The sequence below is a fragment of the Elephantulus edwardii genome, unplaced genomic scaffold (genome assembly GCF_000299155.1).
Source record: "Elephantulus edwardii isolate Elephantulus edwardi_28Jun2011 unplaced genomic scaffold, EleEdw1.0 scaffold00003, whole genome shotgun sequence".
Taxonomy (NCBI): Eukaryota; Metazoa; Chordata; class Mammalia; order Macroscelidea; family Macroscelididae; genus Elephantulus; species Elephantulus edwardii.
In genome coordinates this window covers 21,319,715-21,331,734 of record NW_006399753.1, presented here as the reverse complement: position 1 = coordinate 21,331,734, position 12,020 = coordinate 21,319,715, and positions in this window count along the sequence as shown.

Here is a 12,020-nt window from a genome sequence, read left to right as displayed (position 1 = left end):
AGTGACTGGGGTAATCGGGATGGGTGTATTGAGAAGGTGCAATTGGCACAGGACAGAGCAGAGTTAGCGCTGTTGTACATAGGGTCGCTATGAGTTACAAGCGACTTAACGGCACATAACAACAACAACAACATATGAGAAAGTAGAATAGCACCTCTTAAAAAATGAATAAAAGAGTGTGTGTTTGTGTGTGTGCGTGTGTGTGTACACCATCAAATCAGATCTGGCTGGTACAGGAGGAGATTATCCCTCCTTCAGCAGAGCATCTGGCGGATTTGAACCGAGCACCTCTGGGATTACAGTACAGCTTCTTGCCACTAGGCCACCAGAGCTCGCCAGGAACATTTTTTTAAAAGCAAACCAAAAGTCCCCGCTTTGAAACTTCTCTGGGGCAGTTCTGCTCTACAGCACCACAGGTCAGAATCGACTGGACAGTCCATGGGTTTGTTTGATTTGGAAACCTTATTCTCTTTCTAGGGCTTTTGACAGCTCAGAAGCAGACTCTCTGCAGGCCCATCGGAGCTCCTCCGGTGAAAGCATCAAGCCACCGTGCCCCTGTCGTGTCATCTGACTGGCACAGCTGGCTCTGCACATCTTCTAAGCTTCGTGTGGGTAAAGCCCCGTCACAGACTCATAGCCCATGGCCTCATGTGACCAAAAATTTTTGCAAAAGATGCTGTTTTTCTCCCTTTTCCAGGCAGTCTTCCCCCCACCCCCCACTTTCAGCAGCTGTTTCCCCTTCTTCCTGAGAACTGATAGAAGTTATGAAACCTTTCTTTCTAGCACTTAACCTCTTGTGACCTCAAAGTTGACAATGACCCAGTTGTTTCACCCAACTCTGTGCGAGTGCTGAAAACAAAGTTGGTCAAACTGACAGCACTAGGATTGAACTCTCTGTGTTGGTTTAGTTCGTGGCGATCACCATATAATTATGATTATTCTAAGCACGGTATCTAGAATTGCTAAACATCTTACCTAGATCTTAGCAACCACTCAGTTACTCATTCATTCAGTTATACATCAATACAGAAGTTCCACTGCTCCAGACACTATCATGTAACAGACAACAACTAACAAAAGAATCCAAGTACCTGTTGCTGAAGTTCAGACTCTACTAGAAAACAGAGATAAAATCCATAAATATGTCCATTTGGGGATTAAGAGCACTTAATAAAAAAGAAATCAAACAGGGCGGTGAAAGACAGAATGTTGTTGCTGGCTCTTGAATTGCACAAATATGTTAGAATTATTCTATTTTATAGATAGAGTCGATCATTTGCTTCAAGTCATACAATAAGTCATAGAATAGGACTCTACCATATTCTATCAGTCACAGCAATAGACGCAACAGTGATTGTGCCGGTCAAGATCAATTAAGAGTTAGAGACTTAAATGAAATAGAGACGTTTGTTTTCTGGGTGGAGATGCTAAGATTCATAAAAATGAAATAACTAGTTCGAGGTCACACAGAAAGTTTAAAGTCAGTCTGAATGGTGTAATAGGGCGCTCTGGCGGCCTAGTGGTAAGGAATTGCACTGCTAAACCAGTGTATGCAGTTCTAACCCATCAGCGGCTCCTAAAGAGAAAGGCAGATCTCCTCCCATGTGATGTACTGCCTCTGAAAAACCACTGGAGGTTTGTCAGCTCTTAGTCAGTTCTGACTCCATGGTACATAACAGCAACATATGACTCAAAAGTCTATGACATTTCCACCTGTACTTCTTCTATTGGGTTTGTCCTATCAGTGATAACTCTTCCTAAACTCCTGGATTACAGGGATTACAGCTCCATAATCTCCTGAAGATTCTACATTTGGCACAGAGCATGTTGGGCCTTCCACGTCTGGAGCACCTTCTTTTCCTGGACAGACAGAAGTCTAACTACTCCAGAGCAGGATGTGTCACTTGTAATCCTCAGATCTTCCTTGCTTCTCTGGCTGTGGGCTGCAGTGAGCAGCTAGCACTCAGTCTGCCCCGTGAGCATGCTGGTCAAAGCTCCAGGTGACTTCTGGGGTTTACCAGGCAAGGGTGGCCTATTAGCAACAGCCTAACTTGGCTGTGATGCCCACATTCCCCTCTGGACTGGACCTAGGCAGACATGTTTGCCTTTTTATTAGACTTGGGTTTTGTCTAAGAATGAAAGGAATAAACAAGTGGGATGCACATGCCCTGCATTTTAACGAGGGCTGTAATCGTATGGAGCAAAGGCGGCATTGTGATGAGGCTGCAGACTGAGTGAACTCATGCAGCATGACCCAACTGCACGTTAACAATGCCTCACTCAACATTCCTCTGCACCAGGGCTCCCGGCTGCACGACAGGATTGTGTATCTCTCTCTCTCTCTCTCCCTTTCGCTCTCTCTCTCTCTCTCACACACACACACACACACACACACACACACACACACTGCTGTACCAAGAGGAAATGATCAGAATGGAAAACTGAGTGAATGAGTTTTCTTATTATTATTCAAGTCCCCTGATGGGGGTAAAATACAGTTCAAGATAAACTTTTGATTGCAAAGACAACTTTTTGTTGTTGTTAAGTTTCATTGGCAAGTACTTCTTGGAGTGAGGCAAAGTCCCATTGAAACTTGAGGGCTGCCACGCTGCTGCTTGCTGGCTGATTAAGTTTGGAAAAGGCAATTCCTCCAAGATCTCTGGTCCTGCTGTCTTTAAGTCATCTTCCATTCTCATTTTTTTATTTTTATTTTTTAAATTTTTTCTATTTATTTTAAATTGATTTTCATGAAAGTTTACAGAGACTTTGGATTTCCATTCATTCATTGTTGCACTTTTCTCCCTGTCCACCCCTCCCCCTCAATTTGCTTTTCTTTTTGAAATGTAAAAAAATTCTTTCATCATAATTCAATCCCTCCCCCCAAGTCCACTCCACTGTGCTACCTTCATTCTGGACTCCTGTCATAACAATAATATCTAATCATGTCAGTCCTCTTTTATAACAGTGGCATTATGCCATATTTTTGTGACTGAGATATCTCACTCAGCATCATGTTCTCCAGGGTCATCCATTTTGTGTAATATTTCATGAGTTCCTTGTTTTTCAATGCAGTATAGTATTCCATTGTGTGACTATACCACAGCTTCTCTAGCCATTTGTTTATTGATGGGTCCATTCTCATTTTTTAAAAAAATTATTTTATATTAGTTTGCTTACAAACTTCATATACATTGTGTTTCCCGCTATTCTTCATTCACATTGTGTTTCATACAACCATTCCCAGGTATTATGTTTTTATAAGATTAATCACCACTGGACTACTCCTATCATCCCATTTTCATTTTACTAAGAGGCTTTCACTGGTCACCTGCTTCTCCCATCCCCTTGTAGTACTTACTCAGCTGTGAAATGTTACAGCCCTCCTACTTAACCATAACCCACCTCCACGAGGTTAGCGACTGAGTCTATTTATCCACACTCTTAACCTCAGAGCCCAGCAAGCACCTGGCACCCTCACCTAGAGCAATCAGTGAGGGAAGAGGATGGTGAAGAACTGCTTGTTGTTGCTGACCTAGGGCCTCAACTCCTGGTGATCACATATGTGAGGGAACAGGATGCTGCCTGGTCTGACCCCACGGCGGTGAGCGGTTGGGATCAGACCCTTCCGAGCCAGGGAGCTTCCATTGGCTGAATTTGGGAAGTCGATAGCCAGGCTTGCCTTCGTAGTCCATCTGGGTCTGGAGGTGCCCAAGTTTCCAAGGACTTGAACCTGGATCTTTTGCATAAAAGGCAAAGATTCCATCTCCAGTGACCATGTGGTGAAGAGCAGGGAGAGACGCACCAGAACCTTCCCTCAGAAGCTCGAGGCCGAGGAGAGGGCGCACACAGCGCATCTGCAGCTTTAATGAATGGAAGATGATGGGAGGATTGCAAGGACTGTCTTCTTCCGTCTTTTTCGAGACTGGGCATTCCGCGGTCCCACCCCCCAGGACAGTGTTCTTTAGAATCCTCTAGATCCGAGACAGCCCCGCGACGGCAAATGTCATGATGGTGGTGGTGCTGCTGCTCCAACATCCCCAGGAATGCCAGGGACATGGCAACGCCCGCTGTCGGCATTGCACACACTCATGTCAATTTGCTGCAAGGTCTTGAGGTCTCTCCACCTAATCTTCATCCTATCAGTTCTCCATTGACTTATCCTTAAACAATGGCACAAATTCCCCCGGGATTCTCAAGCTTCCCTCTCTCTTCCCTCTCAAGATTACAGTCTAATCTCTTCAAAGATCAACACCACTCTACTATGCTTAATATATGCTACAGATGGATTTTACTAATAGTCATTCTAAACCTATAATGCTTTGGGCACCAACAAATACCAGCTAAAATGGGTATTTTCTTTGCTTTTGCTTATAGTTCATACTATTAATGAAGAGGTGTCTGAGGAAAACTGTCCTGTCTTGTGTCGTTAGGAAGGTCATTCTCTGGCAGCCCTGAGGAGATTTTTTAGTCCATTTGGAGCCACTGAGAGTGGATACCAGGAGCCTTGGTGGCACAGTGGGTCAGAGTTCAGCTGAGAACCAATAGGTGAGTGTTTGAAACTCACCAGTTGCCCTGTAAGAGGGAAATGTGACAATGTGCTTCTGTGAAGAATACACTCTTGGAAAAGCTGTTAGGTAGTTGAACTCTGTCCTGAAGCATAACAACAAGTCAGAATCAACTCAGTGGCAACCAACTGGGAGTTATGTCAGATATAAAGTTAAGGAAGGGTTTAGGATCAAGAGAGCACAGAAAGATAGACTGACAGTGGGTCTGTACAAGGCAAACATGGCCTCCAATGGACTAAGAGATATGGTAAAGTCAAAGTCATCTTCCCTACATGTTAGCTGACAGGCAGGGCACCTCCAGTTAGAGGTCCGACAGCCAACTGTGGTGGCAAAAACCTCCAGCCTTTCCACACTGCTTGGTTTTATCACCCCAAGCCTCTGTTTTGAAAAAGTATTATTTGAAAGAGAAAAGTCCATGTTACAAGGAACTCATGGATTATACAAAATGGGTGACCCTAGAGGACACTATGCTGAGTGAAATATCTCAGTTACTTAAGGACAAATACTGCATAGGGCCACTGTTGTAAAACAGGACTGACATCAGAATTGGGGGAAGACCGAGGAAAGATGGGGGAAATTATGTATAGTGCATTGAAACAGATGAGGGAGAGAACTGTTTAAAAGGGATATATGATTAGGTATTCTTGTCATGGCAGGAGCCCAGAACGAAGGCTGCATAGTGGAGCGGACTCGGGGGGTGGGGAGATTGTATACAATGAAAGAATTTTTCTTTTACTTTTCAAAGAAGAGTGAACTGGGTGGAGGGATGGGCAGTGAGAAAAGTGCGACAATGAATGAATGAAAATCCAAAGTCTCTGTAAACTTCCATTAAAATTAATAAAAAGAAAAGTCAATGTTTATTGATCATATATTAGGTGTTCTCCATTTAGATACTATCTCACTTGATTCTTGACAAAGTCTCAGTGTTTCTGGGTGCCATCAAGTCAATTCCGAAAAATAGTGACCCGGTGTGGCAGAGCAGACCTGTCTGGTAGGGATTTCTCGCCTCTACTTTGCTGCTCTCAGGGCTACCTGTGGATTGTGGTACACTGTGCTACATCTCAGCCTGGGGACTGAAAGTTTGGCTACTTGAAATCTATCAGTCAATCTCTGGTGGCTTAGTCGTAAAGAGTTGGGTTGCCAACCCGAAGGCACACAGTTCAAATCTGCTAGCTGTTCTGCAGGAGGAAGATAAGCAGTCTCCTCCTGTGCTATTTACTGCCCCTGAAAACCTGCTGGAGGGTCAGTTCCAAGTCGGGTGTGACTCAATGGTACACAAGTCAGCTTGCAGAAGAAAGATTAAACGATCCATGTGCAGTAAGAATTATAATCTTGGGAGCCTGATAGAGCCTCACCATGAGTCTGAATCGACATGATAGCAATGGATAATCTTTGTAGGAAAAGAATGCCAACTCTTTCTCCCTCAGAGCCACTAGGGGGATTCAAACTTCCAACCTTCTGATTAGCAGTCAAGCACTTCACCATCTATACGACTAGGGCTCCTTGTCTCATACGTAGACCCTATTATTATCTCCAATTTCTACACAAAGAACTTGATTGTCAAACAGCAGAGCCAGTACTTGAACTTAAGCACCATGATTTCAAAACTTGAGCTCATCACCACTCAGTTATACTCTCTTGTGTTTGAAACAGACTGCATTTAATGTGAATCGAAAATCAGTTTCTCCACTGTTAAAGCCAGTGGTGGACACATGTAACCAGTAATCAACTTCTCGGGTCAGCACTAAAAGAACACACTTAGTAATGAAGCAGGCCTATTAGAAGTCCAAGGGTATCTTACCCTCTTCTGACCCCCACACTTAATTCTAAAGATGGGAGTCATGGGCATATATAGGGCATGGCAGGTATGGAATGTTCCCTGGGACAGAGGTGCCGGTGAGTGTGTCTATTTTCTATAGGTTCAATTTTCCACAGATGTGCCTATGATGGAGTAGAAGAAAATTCTTCAAAGAATGCTTTGGAGCCTCAGCAAATGATTTTTTAAAGTTGAGACAATAAATACTTCAGTTCTGGGGAATCATACAATGCCCTCGGTAGCAACCACTCAATTTGCCCTTACAGCAACTATATAGAAACAAATGGGCATGTCTGTGTTCCAACAACAAAATCGAGTGACTAGATTTATCTTGCAGGCTGTCATTTGGCAACTGTTTTTGAGGACCAAATAGGAACATGCGTGTCTACCATCATACCCCCAACACAAATTACCAAAAATGGCATTACAACTGTTTGGGTTTTTCACATGAGATAAACAGTGATTTTGGATTGGATAAAAGAAAAACAACAAACCAACAACTCCTAATCAAATTTTTTTAAAACTCAATATTGTCAGTAATCTGCAAAATCTTCCTTCAATAAATGAATAATTTTCAAAACTGAGGAATAATCAACAGTTCACTTCCTATCATCATTGATGACATGAGATTGCTAACTACAATATAGGTTTAAAACATGTGATATTTGGGACATAATAAAACTTTAAAAATGAGTCATTGTTTTTCCGAAATCAGCAGTTAACTGGGATGCTTTATTTTTGCTCTGTTTTGGTTTTGATAAACCAGCCAGCCCTGTCCCTGGATCTCCAGCCTTCCACACTTCAGAAACCACTGGTGTAGAGCCTGCATCCCAACAAGAATACCCCAACACAAGCAACATTTTGTTCTTTCAGGGAGGAAAAGAATTACATTCTTATGGAATTATCCCCAAGGTTCAAAACTAATAACTCCCCTGGGTGGAGGCCACTGAGACACTGAGACAAACCAGCACTCTGCACTCCCGGGCGCCAAGAACAAACTTAGGTCACCCAAGGAAAAGTGCAATAATCTTGCATTTGTTCCTGCTAATTAAAGTCCAGCAGCTTCCTGGAAAAGGTTAGGCACCCTTCATGTCACTCTGGTGAACTAATATCCCAGCAGTATTAATGATGGAAAAACGCGATTGTATCCAGCATGTCCAAAATTTTTGGAGTTGGATTTGTCACTAATCAAACTGTGTACTGAGAGAGCCCATTTCATCAGTAAACAAAGCTTCTCAGTGGAGACAAAATAGTCTGTCTGTGCACATAAACACAAGGGCCTACATGACGGATTCCCAATAAATATTTGGTAATGAAGATGTGGGCGTAGGCCTTCAAGCGAGAGACCTCTTCTTGGTGGGTGTATGAAACCATCCCTGTGGGAGTTAGAGAAGGAGAATGTGGTACAATGTGCCTCCATCCACGTCTCTTCAACTTGAAAGAAGGGGGCGATATTTGGCACATCCATGAAGGCGAAAGGCATGGTGTTTTCATTAAAGAAGCATAATAGTGCCAAAGACTCAAGTTTGTGTTTCAAGTCTACTGCTTGGGAGCTTTGCAAGCTTGATTGACCAAGTCCCCCTGAACCGCCTTATCCCTAAACTTGATCTGGATCAAGGGCATATAGACACAAAAGTACATTGCAAGCTGTAAAGTGACAGTCCTCTGTAATTCAGGCCCCCTTACCCGGGACAGCAGGCACTCTGGGGACTGAAGAGAAAAATAGTGCTGTATTGAGTGTTACTGGCCAAACCTTGGCTAAGGAGTTATGTTCTTACAGCATCTTCTTCATAGTCTATGGACAAATCATCCTACTGACCTGCAGTATTCCCAGTCAAGATCTATTTCTCCTCAGGTGAGAACGTTCCACTCCGCAAGGGAGACCCACCTGCTGGTTGGGTATCTAAGGTGATAAACTAATTATTTTAGAATAAAGATCTGAGGCTGAATAACATCTCCAGAAATCAAAAAACTTGCAGTGTCTCTCTTTTCAGAGAATTATCTTTGTTGTGGACCAAATAATTCATTACTTGTAAACAAACCTATGCTTCATCCTGATGCTTACAGAGACTTGTTTTTCACTTTCAAATCAATCTTTTGTTCAAAAAGAAACTTCCCATCTTTCTCCTTTAGAGCAGCAGGCGGATTCAAACTGACCATGATTCAGTTAGCAGCCCCAAACATTATGCACTACGGTACCCAAACTCCCTTCGAAAGTGAGGCAAGCCGTTAGCAGGGAGTGAGAACCAACTCATAGCTGACCCTGCAGCTGGTTTTCAAAGACTCCAGTCTTTGATTCTCACAGGAGGGAATTGTCCACCTTTCTCCCGGAGATCCACTGATGGCTTTAGATGGCCTGAGAGGTACCACATTTGGACTAACAATTACCGCTGACTCCACCACCAGAACCCCCTTTGGAAAGGGAGAGGGCTTCATCGACAACTAATTGAAAACTTCAGACTATACTGATGCATCTCCAAAAGCAGATACCCTCACTGAACTATTGAACTAATATACTCATGCATATAAATCTTACACAGTGGTTATATTTTATGAAAAATATTTAGAAATATTTTTATATTATACTAAAATAATATCTATTTTACATAATAATATAATTATAACTTTATAATATAATTTATATAAGAGAACATAATATAACTATAGCCTTATAATAGAATTTATATAAATCTATTTTAAAATATAGTATATTTTATATATTATAGAAACATTTTATATAGTATAGAAATATTTCATGTAATATAGTATAAATATGGCACCTAACAACAATATTTTGTATAATAGGGAGCTCTGATGGCCTAGTGGTAAGAAGCTGCACTATAATCCCAAAGCACACAGTTCGAATCTATCCACTGTTCTGTGGGAGAAGGATGAGCAATCTCTTCTCATGTGGATTTACTGCCTCTGAAAACCCACTAGAGAGTCAGCTATGGGTCAGTTCTGACTCGACAGCACACAGCCACCACATATCATTACATAGCGTGTGTGTGTGTGTGTGTGTGTGTGTGTGTGTGTGTGTGTGTGTAATGGCTTGGTCCACATATGTATACAGTGGCTTAGTCCACAGGTGGTGGTTGTTGTTGTTGTTGTTAAGTGCCATCAAGTCGCAGGCGACTCATAGCGACCCTATGAAGGAGAGTCCTTGACGCTTGGGTGCCTTTCATCCTCTCTCCAAGTTCATAGGGTTTCCGGAGGCAAGCTATTATGGAAGTGGACGCCACTCCTCCTAAACCAGAGGCAGTGCTGCTCTGGCAGTTCAAATCCACCAGCTCCCCCATGCTAGAAAAATTGGCTATCTCCTCCCACTCAGTTTATAGCCTTAGAAAACCCACTGACGGCCAGCTATGAGTCCGTTCCTACTCAATGGCAATGAGTGAATGAGTGTGCTAAAATAGAACAGAAATGACATTTTGAAGATCAAATTAATTTTTTTCTACTTTTGTTGTTGTTGTTATGTGCCGTCGAGTCACCTGCAACTCATGGTGACCCTATGTACAACAGCCCTAAATTCTGCTGTATCCCTTGCCAATCTTATTGTCTCCAACATGCCCATCCCCATTACCCCAGTGACTGGATCAATTAGTCTCATTTAGGGTCTTCCTCTCCTGTGCTGTAGTCACTCCACCCTCCCAAGCACGATGTCCCTTTCCAAGGACTGATCCCACCTTGCAACATATCCAAAGTATATCCGACAAAGCAGCAGAATCCTTGCCTCCAAGGAGCAGCCTGGCTTCACCCTCTCCAGGATGAACTTGTTTGTTCTCCTAGCAGTCCATGGTCTATTCAATAGTCTTCTCTGACATCACAGCTCAAAGCCATTAACTCTTCTTCTATCATCCCTAGTCACTGTCCCTTTCTCCGATGCACAGCAAGTGATTGCAAAGACATCTGTGCTCTCCCCCCACACTAGTCACTGTCTTTCCATTTTAGAAGCTGAAAATGTCCCAATCAGAATGCATATTAGGGTGTACAGATCCATGCATAAACGCATTTGCTATTAAGTTGCTATATAGTCAACAATGGTCAGTTAAGCAAATCAGAAGACAGCTACAAGATGGAATACAACGCACCCACTGAAGATGGAGTTTTTGGAAAATATAATGACAAAAGTAAGGTGTTATGTATGTTGATAATGATGTAGTGGCTTATAGAAAGCTATGCATGATTTCAATTTTAAGACAGCATGTGCCTTAGGAAATATTGATGGGATCTCTCCTAGTCTGTGAATAATGCTTATCTCTGGGTGTTGATTTTATAGGTAATGTTTTGTTTCTTCTTTGTACTTTCCTTTGTTTTTTTTTTCTCTAAAATAATGTATGTATCATTTATATAATGAAATAAGTAAATCTTAAAATAAACGACAATTCCTGTCTGGAAGATTCTTGCATTAGACAATGTACCATTCCCATCAGCCTACAGCATTGTTCCTCATAGTCTTAATGGTGGACTTTGAAGAGACTGAACTCTCAGAAAGGCTATCAGAAAAGGAACTGAGGAGGACATGAGGAATATGCTGCAGTAAGTCAAGGACTGTAATCTTCAATATGGATTGAAGTTCAACATCAAGAAAACAAAGATTCTCACCACTGAGTCAATTGGTAGCTTCATGATAGAGAAGAACTGAAACTCTTAACAACTTCAGCTTTCTTGGTTCAACACTCTTGACACCAGCAGTCAGGAAATCAAAAGAAAAATTGCGTTGGGAAAGTCTGCTGTCAGGGACCTCTCTAGAATACTGAAGAGCAACAATGTCAGCTGGAGACTAAGGTGCACCTGATCCATGCCATAGTCTTCACAATTCTATTTACTATGGGTCAGAGAGCTGTACAATGACTAGGATGATAGAAGAAGAATCGATGCAATTGAGTTGTGGTGCTGGAGAAGAGTACAAAGAGAACATATTGTGGACTTCCACAGAAACAGATAGGTCAGTACTAGAGAGGATCAAAGCAGGCTGCTCCCTGGAGGCAAGGATTTTGAAGCTCCATCTCATATACTTTGGGCACGTGATTAGGAGAGACCAGTCCTTGGAGAGGGACATCGTGCTTGGAAGGGTGAAGGGACAGGGCAGGAGAGGAAGACCCAGGATGAGATGGATTGACTCAATGACTGGAGAAATGGGATTAGATCTGTCTGAGACAAAGAGATTGGCTCAGGATAGGGCAGGGTTCTGAGCTAGGACACTTAGGGTGGCTAGAGTCACAGCAGGCAACTTGACAGCACATAACATAACCACCCAACAACTCAACAACTTATGAGTTACAGGGGAACCTGAGTAATGAATGGATTCAGTGCAAAGTGCTGCATGTTAAACTAGTCACTCAAAGGTTGACAGTTCAAATCCACCCAGAAGCATCTCAGAAGACAGTTTGACAATCTGCTTCCAAAACATCACAGCTTTGAAAAGCCTAAAGAACACCTCTACTCAACATGCAGGGTGCTGCCAAGTGCCGAATCACTTGTAAAGCAACTAGTAATGATAGCAATGGTATTAACATATGTTTTGTTGGGTGGTAATGAGTCTATTTTCACTGATGGTAACCCATTGTGACAAGAGCAATTTCTAGACTCTACTTTTTATGAAACAAGACACTTGTACATCTTTCTCCCTTGAAGCT